Genomic DNA, 21745 nt, shown 5'->3' with positions numbered 1-21745 from the left:
ATTGTCCTAGGGAAGAATAGTTCAATTACAGCACCTCTACCTTAAAAAGCCTCCGGCCTTATGGGCAACAAGAGGATCACGAGCAATGAGATGGAGTAACTGCACCCATGTATTCAATCTGGACAACGCCTCTTGGCCCTCATTACCAGTAGAGCTAGCGGATACCTCTGCTCAGGAGTTTGGTGATTTTCAGCTAGAAATAATATCTAAGCTAGGGGTAGCAATTAATTCTAGAAGTATCAGGTAATTAGGCTGATTGCTAGAAGCAACAATAAATGAAACAACATGTGTCCTAGGTAATATTATGGTAGAAATGGCAGCCATGAAACAGGCAACTCTCCACAATCGTATGGCACTTGACATGCTCCTCGAAGAGAAAGGGGGCGTTTGTAAAATAATGTACACTGAATGCTGAACATTTATACATGTAAAGCCCCGAATGTTTATAAGGCCAGGGAGAATTTACATGACATAGTGTTACAAGTGCATAATTTTGCTGAACGAACATGTGGGATGATATTTCTTCACTATTTGGAACCCGGGGTTGGACTATATTAATGGTAATATTAGGTATAATTATAACAATATTAGTCAAGTGTAAATATGCTTCCTGTTTGCTGTCAGGCAAGTACCAAATTGTGCATCCCCCCCACCAAATAAAGGTCACGGTTCAAGTGTCATGATACAGCAGGAAAAACTGTCCCCTCTAATGCAAATAAATATTGAATAGCAAAGCATGAATACATTTTAATGGTGAGAGGACAGGCACGGTTTCAACATCTGCTGTTGATCGTTCTTTCTTATCTAATTCTTATATTCTTGTTCCTTCACTTCTTGAAAACAATGGGTAAGCTAACAAGCATAAACAGTTCTCAGACTTTACCCACCCCTCCTTATGCCTACATACAGAAACATACAGGTTTTGTACAAATGCATTGCTCAATATCAAATGTATGCTCCCGCAGGTATGAGGTAGAAGGCTGTTAGCATTATAAGAGGTGACTTGGAGGTTTGGAATTATATTAGCATCTGAAAAGACAGACTGAAGCCCCAGCCGGTATACTATCGGAATATCAAGAATGAAATATCAACATGCCAAAATATCAACAACCAGAATATCATGAAGGTAAGCATATTTGGGTATCGGTTTGCTACGCTTAAGTCCATATTATATGATTTTGAATAATATGTATCTTCCAGGTATGCAGATGTGGAATTACTGACAGTAAATCTATACTTATCAATATGTACTCACCTTCATGATATTCTAGTTGCTAGTATTTTCATCATAATATTTTGGCATGTCAATATTTTTGTACTCATTAATCTGACAGACCACCCCGAAGAGTGCTAGCAATTATGAAAATGTATCTGGAAGGAACAAAGTGATCAGGTGAGGAAGACACTATGTAGAAAGACAATACTGCCAATGTGGGAAACTGTTATCCCACCTTGCAGTGAGTACTGGAAAGAGTTAGTGAAGAATGATGAGGGAGTAGAGGACCTTCATGAGTAATTTCACCAGCCATGTGGGCGTGTAGTTATTAGGGGACGAGATAGAGATCTTTATCTATGTGGATTTCTAGGTCTGCGGCAATACCGCAGAAGCAATAACTATGTTACTATACCCATAAACTATTACCATGAATACTAGCACTTTGCACAGATACATGAGAAATGCCTTGCAAAAAGATCATTCATGCAAGCTTTAATGCAAGTATTTGTGCAGAGTAACCAACAGAAATGCTGGTGATAAAAGGCTAGTTTTTTTCCACAATGTGATGCAGGAGTACCACATTTGTAAGACAAGAATATTCCATTAGTCTTAACCAGGCGAGTCTGATAAATGTGAGTAAACTGATTAGTACAGTTTTTGTAAATGTTGTGGCTGAGCGCCTGAGTGGAAAGTACAGATATTCTTAGATGTGATGGGGACAGAGGATTTTGGTCTTTACAGGCCAGCTTGTGTGCAGACAACTAGCTTGAGTAGAGTGCAAAAAAAGTCTTATCACTGCCATTTTGGAATATTTCCTTTGATAGTGCCAATGGGAAGAGACATTTTGGCCAAGCAAGTACATTTTAAAGTTAATGAGGGGGTCCTAGCCAGCTAGGCTGCAGAAAGGAATTTCTGGTTTAGTTCTCAACTGATGTGCCTGTGGCAGTCTTTCAAAGGAGTGGCACATTTCTCCCCTTTGACAAATATAAAAACAATAATAATAATTGCATCATATAGTGGGGGGAATTGATTGAAGTGGATTATGCTAGCCTCTTTGTGATGACCTCATCAGCAATATAAGGATATGGATGAGAAATGCCAAAGCCCGTTGCTTCAAAAGGGCTTTGTGGGCTTGCAACCAACTCAGCACGGAAAAGAAAGCAGAGCCAGATGAGACACACAGACTTTGCAGAAAGGTGGGAATGCACCCTTAGGCAAATCATGTTTTTACTGTTGCCAGGGTATGACAGTACTTATTGCTGGAAGACAGAAGCATGCATGTTGATCCACGTGGCTGATGCTCTCACCATATCTGTAGAGCAGTACAAGCTATTGCCAGATTTATGAAGTTGTCTCTTGCTGTAACAGATTGGATTTGATGAAGCTGTGAAGTACAACATTTCAGAACTGAGGTACACAAAACCCTTGGGGAACACACAGTATACTGATTCTCCTGGTATAGACTGGATGCAGAGCCAGAAAGTCAAACATTGAGTAAGTAGACAATTCCTGTGGTCTGGGAGCAGGTCCCAGATCCATTGTTCCCTCATGCTACCAGTCCTACCTCCGCCTCGCTCTTCCTGTAATCATTACTATGCCTTTTCCCTCACTGAGTACGTCCCCTCCTTTTGTGCCTCTCTCCTCTGAGATCTCCTGATTGTGCTGCTGTTTCTGTGACCACTTGTGCTTCCTTCCCTCTCTGACTTCTTTTGCGCCTTCTCCTCCAGCTACCCATGTGTGCCTCTTCTTTCCTTTGCTTCTTGTGCCATTGATCTTTACTTGTCTGTTGTGCCTTTTCTTTTTCACCCTTTTTGGCATTTTGTGACTGTATTTCGCACTCCCCTCCTGCTCATTTTACCACCGCTCTGCCTGTTTCCCACCTTTTACCAAGCCCCACCCACTGCAACCCACAGCCCCTCCCACCTCCTAGGACCTACTTAATGGAGCCCACAGCGGGTGCTGCAGGCGTGCCAATGACAAGCCTTTCTGTGCCCGTCCGTGCCCGGACCACGTGAGGGCCAGGGTGAGCAGTCTATATATCGACTTTTTAATATCGAGGGACATAAATATCGAGTCAAAAATATCGAATGTACAAAATATCAAAATAGATAATATCGATGTGAAAAATATCGTTTTTTTTTTTTACTTATATGTCGATGTAAGTAATATCGTTGGTAATGATATCGACATGTGAAAATATCGTTATTGTGTGTTTAGTAAATATTTTGAAGTTGTTTGTATAAATAGTTAAAATGTGTATAATATGGGAAAAATGTATATTGTTTTAGGGGCGGGATGTTGGGTTATAGGGGATAAGGGTGGGGAGTGTTTTAAAAAAGTAAATTTATTTTTTTAATATATTGTAAAATTTAATTAGTAAATTTTATTTAAAATGTGAAATGTATATTTAATTTTAGGAGCGGGATGTTGGTTTATAGGGGATAAGGGTGGGAAAAGTTTTAAAAATGTTTATATATTGTTTAATTTAAAACAAAAATAATTTAGAAATTGTAAATTAAATTTAGAATTATACAAATAATTTTAGGAGCGGGATGTTGGTTTATAGGGGATAAGGGTGGGAAGTGTTTTAAAAATGTTTATATATTGTTTAATTTAAAACAAAAATAATTTAGAAATTGTAAATTAAATTTAGAATTTTACAAATATTTTTAGGAGCGGGATGTTGGTTTATAGGGGATAAGGGTGGGAAGTGTTTTAAAAATGTTTATATATTTGTTAATTTAAAAAAAAAATTATTTAGAAATTGTAAATTAAATTTAGAATTTTACAAATATTTTTAGGAGTGGGATGTTGGTTTATAGGGGATAAGGGTGGGAAGTGTTTTGAAAATGTTTATATATTGTTTAAATTTAAAAAAAATGTATTTAGAACTTTTAAATTAAATTTAGATATTTACAAATATTTTTAGGAGTGGGATGTTGGTTTATAGGGGATAAGGGTGGGAAGTGTTTTAAAAATGTTTATATATTGTGAATTTTTTATTAAAATTATTTAGAAATTGTAAATTAAATTTCGAATTTTACAAATATTTTTAGGAGCGGGATGTTGGTTTATAGGGGATAAGGGTGGGAAGTGTTTTAAAAATGTTTATATATTGTTTAAATTTTGTAAAAATTTATTTTGAAATTGTAAATTAAATTTCGAGTTTTACAAATAATTTTAGGAGCGGGATGTTGGTTTATAGGGGATATGGGTGGGAAGTGTTTTAAAAATGTTTATATATTTGTTAATCTTTTATAAAAATTATTTAGAAATTGTAAATTAAATTTTGAATTTTACAAATAATTTTAGGAGCGGAATGTTGGGTTATAGGGGATAAGGGTGGGAAGTTAAATAAAAATGTTTATATATTTTTTAATTTTAAAAAATAATTATTTAGAACATTTACATATAATTTAGAATTTTACAAATCCCATAATTAAATATAGATTTGAGTCAGAATAGTAAATTAATTAAGTTCAGTGTCCAGCACTTATCTTAATTAAATATAGACTGGAGTGGGAATAGTAAATTTATTCAGTTCATTGTCCAGCACCTACTGTAATTTAATATAGTTTGGAGTGAGAATAGTAACTTAATTAAGTTCAGTGTCCAGCACTTATCTTAATTAAATATAGACTGGAGTGGGAATAGTAAATTAATTCAGTTCAGTGTCCAGCACATACTATAATTAAATATAGGTTGGAGTGAGAATAGGACATTAATTAAGTTCAGTGTCCAGCACTTATTTTAATTTAATATAGACTGGAGTGGGAATAGTAAATTAATTTAGTTCAGTGTCCAGCACCTACCCTAATTTAATATAGGTTGGAGTGAGAATAGTAAATTAATTAAGTTCAGTGTCCAGCACTTATCTTAATTAAATATAGACTGGAGTGGGAATAGTAAATTAATTAAGTTCAGTGTCCAGCACCTACTCTAATTTAATATAGGTTGGAGTGAGAATAGTACATTAATTAAGTTCAGTGTCCAGCACTTATCTTAATTAAATATAGATTGGAGTGGGAATAGTAAATTAATTAAGTTCTGTGTCCAGCACATACTGTAATTTAATATAGTTTGGAGTGAGAATAGTAACTTAATTAAGTTCAGTGTCCAGCACTTATCTTAATTAAATATAGACTGGAGTGGGAATAGTAAATTAATTCAGTTCAGTGTCCAGCACATACTATAATTAAATATAGGTTGGAGTGAGAATAGGACATTAATTAAGTTCAGTGTCCAGCACTTATTTTAATTTAATATAGACTGGAGTGGGAATAGTAAATTAATTTAGTTCAGTTTCCAGCACCTACCCTAATTTAATATAGGTTGGAGTGAGAATAGTAAATTAATTAATTTCAGTGTCCAGCACTTATCTTAATTAAATATAGACTGGAGTGGGAATAGTAAATTAATTAAGTTCAGTGTCCAGCACCTACTCTAATTTAATATAGGTTGGAGTGAGAATAGTACATTAATTAAGTTCAGTGTCCAGCACTTATCTTAATTAAATATAGATTGGAGTGGGAATAGTAAATTAATTAAGTTCTGTGTCCAGCACATACTCTAATAAAATATAGGTTGGAGTGAGAATAGTAAATTAATTAAGTTCAGTGTCTAGCACTTATCTTAATTAAATATAGACTGGAGTGGGAATAGGTAATTAATTAAGTTCAGTGTCCAGCACCTACTCTAATGTAATATAGGTTGGAGTGAGAATAGTAAATTAATTAAGTTCAGTGTCCAGCACTTATCTTAATTAAATATAGACTGGAGTGGGAATAGTTAATTAATTAAGTTCAGTGTCCAGCACCTACTCTAATGTAATATAGGTTGGAGTGAGAATAGTAAATTTATTAAGTTCAGTGTCCAGCACTTATCTTAATTAAATATAGACTGGAGTGGGAATAGTAAATTAATTCAGTTCAGTGTCCAGCACATACTCTAATTAAATATAGGTTGGAGTGAGAATAGTAAATTTATTAAGTTCAGTGTCCAGCACTTATCTAAATTTAATATAGACTGGAGTGGGAATAGTAAATTATTTTAGTTGAGTGTCCAGCACCTACCCTAATTTAATATAGGTTGGAGTGAGAATAGTACATTAATTAAGTTCAGTGTCCAGCAGTTATCTTAATTAAATATAGACTGGAGTGGGAATAGTTAATTAATTAAGTTCAGTGTCCAGCACCTACTCTAATGTAATATAGGTTGGAGTGAGAATAGTAAATTAATTAAGTTCAGTTTCCAGCACTTATCTTAATTAAATATAGACTGGAGTGGGAATAGTAAATTAATTTAGTTCAGTGTCCAGCACTTATCTTAATTAAATATAGACTGGAGTGGGAATAGTAAATTAATTCAGTTCAGTGTCCAGCACATACTCTAATTAAATATAGGTTGGAGTGAGAATAGTAAATTTATTAAGTTCAGTGTCCAGCACTTATTTTAATTTAATATAGACTGGAGTGGGAATAGTAAATTATTTTTGTTCAGTGTCCAGCACCTACCCTAATTTAATATAGGTTGGAGTGAGAATAGTAAATTAATTAAGTTCAGTGTCCAGAACTTATCTTAATTAAATATAGACTGTGGTGGGAATAGTTAATTAATTAAGTTCAGTGTCCAGCACCTACTCTAATGTAATATAGGTTGGAGTGAGAATAGTAAATTAATTAAGTTTAGCGTCCAGCACTTATCTTGATTAAATAGAGACTGGAGTGGGAATAGTTAATTAATTAAGTTCAGTCTCCAGCACCTACTCTAATGTAATATAGGTTGGAGTGAGAATAGTAAATTAATTAAGTTTAGTGTCCAGCACTTATCTTAATTAAATATAGACTGGAGTGGGAATAGTTAATTAATTAAGTTCAGTGTCCAGCACCTACTCTAAGGTAATATAGGTTGGAGTGAGAATAGTAAATTAATTAAGTTCAGTGTCCAGCACTTATCTTAATTAAATATAGACTGGAGTGGGAATAGTAAATTAATTCAGTTCAGTGTCCATCACATACTCTAATTAAATATAGGTTGGAGTGAGAATAGTAAATTTATTAAGTTCAGTGTCCAGCACTTATCTTAATTTAATATAGACTGGAGTGGGATTAGTAAATTATTTTAGTGCAGTGTTCAGCACCTACCCTAATTTAATATAGGTTGGAGTGAGAATAGTAAATTAATTAAGTTCAGTGTCCAGCAGTTATCTTAATTAAATATAGAGTGGAGTGGGAATAGTTAATTAATTAAGTTCAGTGTGCAGCACCTACTCTAATGTAATATAGGTTGGAGTGAGAATAGTAAATAATTAAGTTCAGTGTCCAGCACTTATCTTAATTAAATATACACTGGAGTGGGAATAGTAAATTAATTCAGTTCAGTGTCCAGCACATACTCTAATTAAATATAGGTTGGAGTGAGAATAGTAAATTTATTAAGTTCAGTGTCCAGCACTTATCTTAATTTAATATAGACTGGAGTGGGAATAGTGAATTATTTTAGTTCAGTGTCCAGCACCTACCCTAATTTAATATAGGTTGGAGTGAGAATAGTAAATTAATTAAGTTCAGTGTCCAGCACTTATCTTAATTAAATATAGACTGGAGTGGGAATAGTAAATGTATTCAGTTCATTGTCCAGCACCTACTGTAATTTAATATAGTTTGGAGTGAGAATAGTAACTTAATTAAGTTCAGTGTCCAGCACTTATCTTAATTAAATATAGACTGGAGTGGGAATAGTAAATTAATTCAGTTCAGTGTCCAGCACATACTATAATTAAATATAGGTTGGAGTGAGAATAGGACATTAATTAAGTTCAGTGTCCAGCACTTATTTTAATTTAATATAGACTGGAGTGGGAATAGTAAATTAATGTAGTTCAGTGTCCAGCACCTACCCTAATTTAATATAGGTTGGAGTGAGAATAGTAAATTAATTAAGTTCAGTGTCCAGCACTTATCTTAATTAAATATAGACTGGAGTGGGAATAGTAAATTAATTAAGTTCAGTGTCCAGCACCTACTCTAATTTAATATAGGTTGGAGTGAGAATAGTACATTAATTAAGTTCAGTGTCCAGCACTTATCTTAATTAAATATAGATTGGAGTGGGAATAGTAAATTAATTAAGTTCTGTGTCCAGCACATACTGTAATTTAATATAGTTTGGAGTGAGAATAGTAACTTAATTAAGTTCAGTGTCCAGCACTTATCTTAATTAAATATAGACTGGAGTGGGAATAGTAAATTAATTCAGTTCAGTGTCCAGCACATACTATAATTAAATATAGGTTGGAGTGAGAATAGGACATTAATTAAGTTCAGTGTCCAGCGCTTATTTTAATTTAATATAGACTGGAGTGGGAATAGTAAATTAATTAAGTTCTGTGTCCAGCACATACTCTAATAAAATATAGGTTGGAGTGAGAATAGTAAATTAATTAAGTTCAGTGTCCAGCACTTATCTTAATTAAATATAGACTGGAGTGGGAATAGTTAATTAATTAAGTTCAGTGTCCAGCACCTACTCTAATGTAATATAGGTTGGAGTGAGAATAGTAAATTAATTAAGTTCAGTGTCCAGCACTTATCTTAATTAAATATAGACTGGAGTGGGAATAGTTAATTAATTAAGTTCAGTGTCCAGCACCTACTCTAATGTAATATAGGTTGGAGTGAGAATAGTAAATTTATTAAGTTCAGTGTCCAGCACTTATCTTAATTAAATATAGACTGGAGTGGGAATAGTAAATTAATTCAGTTCAGTGTCCAGCACATACTCTAATTAAATATAGGTTGGAGTGAGAATAGTAAATTTATTAAGTTCAGTGTCCAGCACTTATCTAAATTTAATATAGACTGGAGTGGGAATAGTAAATTATTTTAGTTGAGTGTCCAGCACCTACCCTAATTTAATATAGGTTGGAGTGAGAATAGTACATTAATTAAGTTCAGTGTCCAGCAGTTATCTTAATTAAATATAGACTGGAGTGGGAATAGTTAATTAATTAAGTTCAGTGTCCAGCACCTACTCTAATGTAATATAGGTTGGAGTGAGAATAGTAAATTAATTAAGTTCAGTGTCCAGCACTTATCTTAATTAAATATAGAGTGGAGTGGGAATAGTAAATTAATTTAGTTCAGTGTGCAGCACCTACTCTAATGTAATATAGGTTGGAGTGAGAATAGTAAATAATTAAGTTCAGTGTCCAGCACTTATCTTAATTAAATATACACTGGAGTGGGAATAGTAAATTAATTCAGTTCAGTGTCCAGCACATACTCTAATTAAATATAGGTTGGAGTGAGAATAGTAAATTTATTAAGTTCAGTGTCCAGCACTTATCTTAATTTAATATAGACTGGAGTGGGAATAGTGAATTATTTTAGTTCAGTGTCCAGCACCTACCCTAATTTAATATAGGTTGGAGTGAGAATAGTAAATTAATTAAGTTCAGTGTCCAGCACTTATCTTAATTAAATATAGACTGGAGTGGGAATAGTAAATTTATTCAGTTCATTGTCCAGCACCTACTGTAATTTAATATAGTTTGGAGTGAGAATAGTAACTTAATTAAGTTCAGTGTCCAGCACTTATCTTAATTAAATATAGACTGGAGTGGGAATAGTAAATTAATTCAGTTCAGTGTCCAGCACATACTATAATTAAATATAGGTTGGAGTGAGAATAGGACATTAATTAAGTTCAGTGTCCAGCACTTATTTTAATTTAATATAGACTGGAGTGGGAATAGTAAATTAATTTAGTTCAGTGTCCAGCACCTACCCTAATTTAATATAGGTTGGAGTGAGAATAGTAAATTAATTAAGTTCAGTGTCCAGCACTTATCTTAATTAAATATAGACTGGAGTGGGAATAGTAAATTAATTAAGTTCAGTGTCCAGCACCTACTCTAATTTAATATAGGTTGGAGTGAGAATAGTACATTAATTAAGTTCAGTGTCAGCACTTATCTTAATTAAATATAGATTGGAGTGGGAATAGTAAATTAATTAAGTTCTGTGTCCAGCACATACTGTAATTTAATATAGTTTGGAGTGAGAATAGTAACTTAATTAAGTTCAGTGTCCAGCACTTATCTTAATTAAATATAGACTGGAGTGGGAATAGTAAATTAATTCAGTTCAGTGTCCAGCACATACTATAATTAAATATAGGTTGGAGTGAGAATAGGACATTAATTAAGTTCAGTGTCCAGCACTTATTTTAATTTAATATAGACTGGAGTGGGAATAGTAAATTAATTTAGTTCAGTTTCCAGCACCTACCCTAATTTAATATAGGTTGGAGTGAGAATAGTAAATTAATTAATTTCAGTGTCCAGCACTTATCTTAATTAAATATAGACTGGAGTGGGAATAGTAAATTAATTAAGTTCAGTGTCCAGCACCTACTCTAATTTAATATAGGTTGGAGTGAGAATAGTACATTAATTAAGTTCAGTGTCCAGCACTTATCTTAATTAAATATAGATTGGAGTGGGAATAGTAAATTAATTAAGTTCTGTGTCCAGCACATACTCTAATAAAATATAGGTTGGAGTGAGAATAGTAAATTAATTAAGTTCAGTGTCCAGCACTTATCTTAATTAAATATAGACTGGAGTGGGAATAGTTAATTAATTAAGTTCAGTGTCCAGCACCTACTCTAATGTAATATAGGTTGGAGTGAGAATAGTAAATTAATTAAGTTCAGTGTCCAGCACTTATCTTAATTAAATATAGACTGGAGTGGGAATAGTAAATTAATTCAGTTCAGTGTCCAGCACATACTCTAATTAAATATAGGTTGGAGTGAGAATAGTAAATTTATTAAGTTCAGTGTCCAGCACTTATCTAAATTTAATATAGACTGGAGTGGGAATAGTAAATTATTTTAGTTGAGTGTCCAGCACCTACCCTAATTTAATATAGGTTGGAGTGAGAATAGTACATTAATTAAGTTCAGTGTCCAGCAGTTATCTTTATTAAATATAGACTGGAGTGGGAATAGTTAATTAATTAAGTTCAGTGTCCAGCACCTACTCTAATGTAATATAGGTTGGAGTGAGAATAGTAAATTAATTAAGTTCAGTGTCCAGCACTTATCTTAATTAAATATAGACTGGAGTGGGAATAGTAAATTAATTTAGTTCAGTGTCCAGCACTTATCTTAATTAAATATAGACTGGAGTGGGAATAGTAAATTAATTCAGTTCAGTGTCCAGCACATACTCTAATTAAATATAGGTTGGAGTGAGAATAGTAAATTTATTAAGTTCAGTGTCCAGCACTTATTTTAATTTAATATAGACTGGAGTGGGAATAGTAAATTATTTTTGTTCAGTGTCCAGCACCTACCCTAATTTAATATAGGTTGGAGTGAGAATAGTAAATTAATTAAGTTCAGTGTCCAGCACTTATCTTAATTAAATATAGACTGTGGTGGGAATAGTTAATTAATTAAGTTCAGTGTCCAGCACCTACTCTAATGTAATATAGGTTGGAGTGAGAATAGTAAATTAATTAAGTTTAGCGTCCAGCACTTATCTTAATTAAATATAGACTGGAGTGGGAATAGTTAATTAATTAAGTTCAGTCTCCAGCACCTACTCTAATGTAATATAGGTTGGAGTGAGAATAGTAAATTAATTAAGTTTAGTGTCCAGCACTTATCTTAATTAAATATAGACTGGAGTGGGAATAGTTAATTAATTAAGTTCAGTGTCCAGCACCTACTCTAAGGTAATATAGGTTGGAGTGAGAATAGTAAATTAATTAAGTTCAGTGTCCAGCACTTATCTTAATTAAATATAGACTGGAGTGGGAATAGTAAATTAATTCAGTTCAGTGTCCATCACATACTCTAATTAAATATAGGTTGGAGTGAGAATAGTAAATTTATTAAGTTCAGTGTCGTGCACTTATCTTAATTTAATATAGACTGGAGTGGGATTAGTAAATTATTTTAGTGCAGTTTTCAGCACCTACCCTAATTTAATATAGGTTGGAGTGAGAATAGTAAATTAATTAAGTTCAGTGTCCAGCAGTTATCTTAATTAAATATAGAGTGGAGTGGGAATAGTTAATTAATTAAGTTCAGTGTGCAGCACCTACTCTAATGTAATATAGGTTGGAGTGAGAATAGTAAATAATTAAGTTCAGTGTCCAGCACTTATCTTAATTAAATATAGACTGGAGTGGGAATAGTAAACTAATTCAGTTCAGTGTCCAGCACCTACTCTAATTAAATATAGGTTGGAGTGAGAATAGTAAATTAATTAAGTTCAGTGTCCAGCACTTATCTTAATTTAATATAGACTGGAGTGGGAATAGTGAATTATTTTAGTTCAGTGTCCAGCACCTACCCTAATTTAATATAGGTTGGAGTGAGAATAGTAAATTAATTAAGTTCAGTGTCCAGCACTTATCTTAATTAAATATAGACTGGAGTGGGAATAGTAAATTAATTAAGTTCAGTGTCCAGCACCTACTCTAATTTAATATAGGTTGGAGTGAGAATAGTACATTAATTAAGTTCAGTGTCCAGCACTTATCTTAATTAAATATAGATTGGAGTGGGAATAGTAAATTGATTAAGTTCTGTGTCCAGCACATACTGTAATTTAATATAGTTTGGAGTGAGAATAGTAACTTAATTAAGTTCAGTGTCCAGCACTTATCTTAATTAAATATAGACTGGAGTGGGAATAGTAAATTAATTCAGTTCAGTGTCCAGCACATACTATAATTAAATATAGGTTGGAGTGAGAATAGGACATTAATTAAGTTCAGTGTCCAGCACTTATTTTAATTTAATATAGACTGGAGTGGGAATAGTAAATTAATTTAGTTCAGTTTCCAGCACCTACCCTAATTTAATATAGGTTGGAGTGAGAATAGTAAATAATTAAGTTCAGTGTCCAGCACTTATCTTAATTAAATATAGACTGGAGTGGGAATAGTAAATTAATTAAGTTCAGTGTCCAGCACCTACTCTAATTTAATATAGGTTGGAGTGAGAATAGTACATTAATTAAGTTCAGTGTCCAGCACTTATCTTAATTAAATATAGATTGGAGTGGGAATAGTAAATTAATTAAGTTCTGTGTCCAGCACATACTCTAATAAAATATAGGTTGGAGTGAGAATATTAAATTAATTAAGTTCAGTGTCCAGCACTTATCTTAATTAAATATAGACTGGAGTGGGAATAGTTAATTAATTAAGTTCAGTGTCCAGCACCTACTCTAATGTAATATAGGTTGGAGTGAGAATAGTAAATTAATTAAGTTCAGTGTCCAGCACTTATCTTAATTAAATATAGACTGGAGTGGGAATAGTTAATTAATTAAGTTCAGTGTCCATAACCTACTCTAATGTAATATAGGTTGGAGTGAGAATAGTAAATTTATTAAGTTCAGTGTCCAGCACTTATCTTAATTAAATATAGACTGGAGTGGGAATAGTAAATTAATTCAGTTCAGTGTCCAGCACATACTCTAATTAAATATAGGTTGGAGTGAGAATAGTAAATTTATTAAGTTCAGTGTCCAGCACTTATCTAAATTTAATATAGACTGGAGTGGGAATAGTAAATTATTTTAGTTGAGTGTCCAGCACCTACCTTAATTTAATATAGGTTGGAGTGAGAATAGTACATTAATTAAGTTCAGTGTCCAGCAGTTATCTTAATTAAATATAGACTGGAGTGGGAATAGTTAATTAATTAAGTTCAGTGTCCAGCACCTACTCTAATGTAATATAGGTTGGAGTGAGAATAGTAAATTAATTAGGTTCAGTGTCCAGCACTTATCTTAATTAAATATAGACTGGAGTGGGAATAGTAAATTAATTTAGTTCAGTGTCCAGCACTTATCTTAATTAAATATAGACTGGAGTGGGAATAGTAAATTAATTCAGTTCAGTGTCCAGCACATACTCTAATTAAATATAGGTTGGAGTGAGAATAGTAAATTTATTAAGTTCAGTGTCCAGCACTTATTTTAATTTAATATAGACTGGAGTGGGAATAGTAAATTATTTTTGTTCAGTGTCCAGCACCTACCCTAATTTAATATAGGTTGGAGTGAGAATAGTAAATTAATTAAGTTCAGTGTCCAGCACTTATCTTAATTAAATATAGACTGTGGTGGGAATAGTTAATTAATTAAGTTCAGTGTCCAGCACCTACTCTAATGTAATATAGGTTGGAGTGAGAATAGTAAATTAATTAAGTTTAGCGTCCAGCACTTATCTTAATTAAATATAGACTGGAGTGGGAATAGTTAATTAATTAAGTTCAGTCTCCAGCACCTACTCTAATGTAATATAGGTTGGAGTGAGAATAGTAAATTAATTAAGTTTAGTGTCCAGCACTTATCTTAATTAAATATAGACTGGAGTGGGAATAGTTAATTAATTAAGTTCAGTGTCCAGCACCTACTCTAAGGTAATATAGGTTGGAGTGAGAATAGTAAATTAATTAAGTTCAGTGTCCAGCACTTATCTTAATTAAATATAGACTGGAGTGGGAATAGTAAATTAATTCAGTTCAGTGTCCATCACATACTCTAATTAAATATAGGTTGGAGTGAGAATAGTAAATTTATTAAGTTCAGTGTCCAGCACTTATCTTAATTTAATATAGACTGGAGTGGGATTAGTAAATTATTTTAGTGCAGTGTTCAGCACCTACCCTAATTTAATATAGGTTGGAGTGAGAATAGTAAATTAATTAAGTTCAGTGTCCAGCAGTTATCTTAATTAAATATAGAGTGGAGTGGGAATAGTTAATTAATTAAGTTCAGTGTGCAGCACTTACTCTAATGTAATATAGGTTGGAGTGAGAATAGTAAATAATTAAGTTCAGTGTCCAGCACTTATCTTAATTAAATATAGACTGGAGTAGGAATAGTAAATTAATTCAGTTCAGTGTCCAGCACATACTCTAATTAAATATAGGTTGGAGTGAGAATAGTAAATTTATTAAGTTCAGTGTCCAGCACTTATCTTAATTTAATATAGACTGGAGTGGGAATAGTGAATTATTTTAGTTCAGTGTCCAGCACCTACCCTAAGTTAATATAGGTTGGAGTGAGAATAGTAAATTAATTAAGTTCAGTGTCCAGCACTTATCTTAATTAAATATAGACTGGAGTGGTGGAGAAGTGTAGCTCACTGGTTAGAGGAGGCATACCCTGAAGCAGAGATCAGACCCGGGACCTGGGTTCGATTCCCGACTCGGCAGGGTCTAAAGACCAATTGTCCACGGACTCGATAATTCTCGCTTCGGTGCCCACTCTAAGCATGAGTTCACACTATGCAGCTCTGGGCAACAAGCCTGCTTAATCTCCACAACGGCCCCCCGTGGCGGGATGCCTGGCTTTCACCTTGGGGATGCCCAGTACGGGTTATCTTACAGGAAAAAACCAGGACGGGTTCCCAATGCAAGCGCCAAGATGCCCGTAGGGTGATAGCTGCGCTCTATAAGTACATCAATCAATCAATCAGTGGGAATAGTAAATTAATTTAGTTCAGTGTCCAGCACCTACTATAATTTAATATAGGTTGGAGTGAGAATAGTAAATTAATTAAGTTCAGTCTGTAGTGGGAGTAGTATGTTAATTAAGTTTGGTAAATAGCAAATATTAGAATTAAATATAGAGTTGAATAGGAACAGTTAAATTAATTTGTTTTAATTTACAAAAAATCTGTAGATTTTAGTTTTGGTTGGATAAAAGATAGAAGTTATATCAGAATGCAAATTCCAATTTTTTTTATAAAATAGTAGAAAGGAAAATAAGATTTGTTTTATACTTGTTGGAATGTATATTCATTAGAGAGAAAATATTGTTTATTATTACGCATATTCTAATAATTAAATCATTGAAATAAACATGTAATAAAATAATTAATATTTAATATTTGGATTATATTCATAATTTTTTTATAATGGATATATATTTGTTTAATGTATATTTTGGACATGAATATATGAACACACAAAATAATTAAAAATAAAAAAATATGATTTTTATAGCTGTTTAATATTTGTAAATTTATATTGTGTACTCTCAAAATTTTTAGAATTTATTTGAATTTATAAGAAATTGTATGTTTTGAAATACATGATTAATATATTTTAATTATTAATATTTATATTACATAATTAATATTGAAATTGTTTACATTTTAGAATATGTATTTTTTTATTTTTTTTTGGTATGTTGTAGATACAATATATTAATTATATCATGTTGATCAATTTATTTTGGTAATATATACAGTTTTATTATTATATTAATAAAAATATTTTATTTATTATATTTATTATTATACGTTAAATAATTTTCACATAGATAAAAAAAATAGGTATTCTTTTTGAGTATTTTATTCTAATGTTTTACAAATTTTTCAAGTAATGTGTAATGTTAAATAAATAGTTAGGGCATATATTGGTATTGTTTTAGTTAGTTGTTTGTTTGGGTCTTTTATTTTGTAACCGCTCGCTGTTGTTTTGGGTTATTTTGGTAGAATCCAGGTCGCGGTCGGGAGCTGTTTCGCGTTTGAGAAGGTAAGAGTTATTTTCTTTATTATTGAATAGTTTTAAGTGTTTTGTGGAAGTAGTAATGTTGTAATAAGTGTGTATGGATTGATGTTTTAGAAGTTAGGGTGTTAGTAATAGTTTGTATACGGTTTTATAATTTACGTTGTGTTCCGTGTTTGTGGCTTTGTTAGTGTTTTGTTATTTCGGTGTGTTAAAGTTTTATAGTGTTTGAATAACGTTAGTAGTGATGTTTTTAGGTGCCTTATGTGTGTTTGTGTGTGGGTGGGAATGTTTGTTTCTCTTTTGTAGGTTTTACGGAGAAGATATTTTCGTCGGTTTCAAACACCTTATTTTTTTTAAAGGAAGTGTGTATTAGTTGTGTTTACTAATCTTTATTTTACATTTCCTTTATTGTTCGGGTTTCCAGGAGCGGTTATTTACCTTTTTAATATTTTTCGGGATTTTTATGGTTAATGGATAGTCGTTTTTTTGTGTTCACGTTGTTTTCGATAAACAGTTGTATTTTTACATTTTATTTGGATTTGTTTTTGGATATCTATGGATTTTGAACTACCTGGATTTATTTGGAAGGAATGTTATTATCCCATTGGAGCAACTACACAGGTAAGTTCATTTAAATATTTTAATTGTTGGTGGCAAAACTTTATATATTTAATATTGTTGTTGTGTACTTGGTTTGTTTAATTATGTTGTCTAAATATATGTCGATGTAATTGATTTATATATTTTAGACCACATAATTAAATATGTGATATAATAAAGTGGTTTATTTATGTTGTGATAGTTGTTTTAGTAGAATTGTGGGTTAATATTTAGGAAAGGGTTTAGAAGAGAGTTTGAGCTATTATATTTAAGTACTCAAGTCCTCTTGTGGATGGGTATAGCTGTACCTGTTGTTGTAGGTTATTATACATTTGAGTAGTTTGTCTAGATTGTTTTGGTTTTAATTGTAGGACAGATTGTTGCATTCTTAATTCTTGGAAACTTTGTTCCTTTTGTATTGCAATTAGTAGTTTTTGTAGTGTTGGAGTTGTTCTCCCAGTAGAAGTTAGGAATGCATTATGCCAGCCCTCGACGGCGTTGTTAGTTTTGGCTTGTTGGTTGAGTGTACTTACATATACATTCCACCAAGGTATTTGGAACTTGGGCTGACGTCTATGGCCTGATCTGTGTAGTCTCCCCACCCAGGTATCCTCAAAATAATCTAAGAGGGGAGATAACTTTACTTCATTTTGTTTGTAGAATGGACTTTCTAATAAAAGATTGTAATGTTCTGCAACATCTGTGGTTGGTACATAAGCTAGGGCTGTTAGAAGTTTTATTTGATGTGCAAAACTTATGTTAGTGGCATATTCTACACTTAGGTGCGATCACGATCCGGTAAAAAATTTCCCCGTGCGACTCGTATCCGGTCTTTTTACCGTACGAATCGTACAAGTGCCGTACGAACTGGCAATCACGATTCGCATGGTAAAAAGTCCATACGAACCGCATCGGGAATGATTTCCCACACGTCCTCGGGTCGGAAAATGTGTCCGACACGTCCTCGGACGATTCACCGTACAAACGTGAAAAGTCAAGTCCGACCGAGGAATCACGATCCATCCCGTGCGTCCGAGGGTACAACCGTATGGAAAAAACACCGTCCGCACCGAACTCCTATAGCAACCATGGAGACATGTGCCCGCATACGCGCCCAACACTCCCCCCAGCCCCCGTACGTCCGACACGTACCCCCCGTGTATGTACACCCCCACCCGTCTAGGTACACCCCAGTACGTTCGAGTCGCACCCCCACCCCTGTACGAGCCGTACCACCGTGTACCTACACCCCAGTACGTTCGAGTCCTACCCCCACCCCTGTACGTGTCATACCCCCGTGTACCTACACCCCAGTACGTTCGAGTCCTACCCCCACCCCTGTACGTGTCGTACCCCCGTGTACCTACACCCCAGTACGTTCGAGTCCTACCCCCACCCCTGTACGTGTCATACCCCCGTGTACCTACACCCCAGTACGTTCGAGTCCTACCCCCACCCCTGTACGTGTCATACCCCCGTGTACCTACACCCCAGTACGTTCGAGTCCTACCCCCACCCCAGTACGTGTCGTACCCCCGTGTACCTACACCCCAGTATGTTCGAGTCGTACCCCCACCCCTGTACGTGTCGTACCACCGTCTAAGTACACCCCAGTACGTTCGAGTCCTACCCCCACCCCTGTACGTGTCGTACCACCGTGTACCCACACCCCAGTACGTTCGAGTCGTACCCCCACCCCTGTACGTGTCGTACCCCCGTGTACCTACACCCCAGTATGTTCGAGTCGTACCCCCACCCCTGTACGTGTCATACCCCCGTGTACCTACACCCCAGTACGTTCGAGTCCTACCCCCACCCCTGTACGTGTCATACCCCCGTGTACCTACACCCCAGTACGTTCGAGTCCTACCCCCACCCCTGAACATGTCATACCCCCGTGTACCTACACCCCAGTACGTTCGAGTCCTACCCCCACCCCTGTACGTGTCATACCCCCGTGTGCCTACACCCCAGTACGTTTGATTCGTACCCCCACCCCTGTACGTGTCGTACCACCGTCTAAGTACACCCCAGTACGTTCGAGTCATACCCCCACCCCTGTACGTGTCATACCCCCGTGTACCTACACCCCAGTACGTTCGAGTCCTACCCCCACCCCTGTACGTGTCATACCCCCGTGTACCTACACCCCAGTACGTTCGAGTCCTACCCCCACCCCTGTACATGTCATACCCCCGTGTACCTACACCCCAGTACGTTCGAGTCCTACCCCCACCCCTGTACGTGTCGTACCCCCGTGTACCTACACCCCAGTACGTTCGAGTCGTACCCCCACCCCTGTACGTGTCGTACCACCGTCTAAGTACACCCCAGTACGTTCAAGTCGTACCCCCACCCCTGTACGTGTCGTACCACCGTGTACCCACACCCCAGTACGTTCGAGTCGTACCCCCACCCCTGTACGTGTCGTACCCCCGTGTACCTACACCCCAGTACGTTCGAGTCCTACCCCCACACCTGTACGTGTCGTACCCCCGTGTACCTACACCCCAGTACGTTCGAGTCCTACCCCCACCCCTGTACGTGTCGTACCACCGTCTAAGTACACCCCAGTACGTTCGAGTCGTACCCCCACCCCTGTACGTGTCGTACCATCGTGTACCTACACCCCAGTACGTTCCGGTCCTACCCCCAACACAACCTCCTAAGTACGGAGCGCACCCCAGGCCCCAACATCACACCCGCATGTACGAGTCGTACCAACCCACACACAAGGACAGCACCGTACAACCAAATGGCCCATGTACACACCGTACACACGCTCAAAACGCACGTACGCAACCAGGCCAAAACTAAACAACACAAGAATACACCATACGAATGGCACAAAGCCACTAAACATGGCCAACAAAAACTACAAAAACACCTTCACTGACCTGCAACTGCCAAAGACAAACAGAGGCCCAAAACACCACCACTACTTATAACACACCCACCCAAACTTCAAACACTGCCACACCCACCCATGGACCAATAAAAAGGGCCCACACACACAAACCATGAGCCTTTGCAACAGACTCACTGCTGCCAGACACCACAGAACCATACTACAAGCTACACCACACCTTACACTTGCACACTTTCACACAACCACCTTCACAAACACCCCCTCATCACATTCACACACACACACACCCACAACCATCCACACCCCCCCCCAACATCCACACCCCCCCCACCATCCCCACCCACACCCCTCACCATGCCCACTACCAAGAATCCAAAGTTCAGTAACCGAGAGTTGGAGGTCCTTGTTGATCAAATCCTCAGAGTCGAGCCACAGATCTTTGGACCATTGGTCAGAAACACCAGCCTGGCAGCAAAAACAGCCATGTGGCAGACCATCGTCGATGCTGTGAATGCTGTTGCGGACACCAGAAGGACCAGGCAGGAATGCCAGAACAGGTGGTACGATCTGCGGAGGAGGGTCCGAGCCAAGAGGCAGGAGGAACACGACCAGGCCAACGCCACCGGAGGAGGGCCCTCCCGCAGACCCGTACACTACCATCCCTGGGAGGAGAGGGTGATGGCCATACTGCCGGTGGAGGCAGTCGAAGGATTAGAAGGACTCCGAGACCCGGGTGAGTACACAAACAACGCACCTCACATGGGGGGAACGGCATCCACAACCAAAATCACTAACAGGCACGCAACCACCACAAGCCATCGCATGACTCAACCACACTCCATGAGCACGCACATGCCACTGCTGCCACCATGCCCCATGCACCCAGCTGGACAATGTCAAGTCACAGGCCACAGAAGACAACAACACATGACACGGTAACCCGGATGGCGGGAGGCTGGGCACCAAAAATCACATAGTGCGACTCCGAAGCAGACAACAATGCACTCTGCCCATATGGCCTAGGTCACAGCCAGACAAACAGTGTGTCCCAACACAGGAATGACTTGCCAGCAAATGGCGGACGCCTTGCATCAACACATGGGGGTGAAGGCACTGTTTTGCACATGACAGCAGGTAATGAACAGCCAACATTGTGAAAGAGTGGCAGCACACACCACCACAGCAGCAGCGCACAGACACACATCACACCCAATGGGTGCCTGGAGATCAGAAACAAACTCACATCAACAAGCCAAGGGCCACTTAAAGATCTGCTAACAGTGTGTGCCCAGGAAGCTGGGCTGAGGCGACAGAGGGTGACACACAGAGGGAGGGAGAGGGGGACAGAGAGGGAGGGAGAGGGGGACAGAGAGGGAGGGAGACACAGGGAGACGGACAGAGGGAGGAGGCTGACACACAGAGGGAGGGAGAGGGGGACAGAGAGGGAGGGAGAGGGAGACAGAGAGGGAGGGAGACACAGGGAGATGGACAGAGGGAGGAGGCTGACA

This window comes from Triturus cristatus, chromosome 6, assembly GCF_964204655.1.
Source record: "Triturus cristatus chromosome 6, aTriCri1.1, whole genome shotgun sequence".
In the NCBI taxonomy this organism is placed as follows: domain Eukaryota; kingdom Metazoa; phylum Chordata; class Amphibia; order Caudata; family Salamandridae; genus Triturus; species Triturus cristatus.
The sequence above is the reverse complement of the archived record's forward strand: the minus strand, read 5'-3'. Positions refer to the sequence as shown.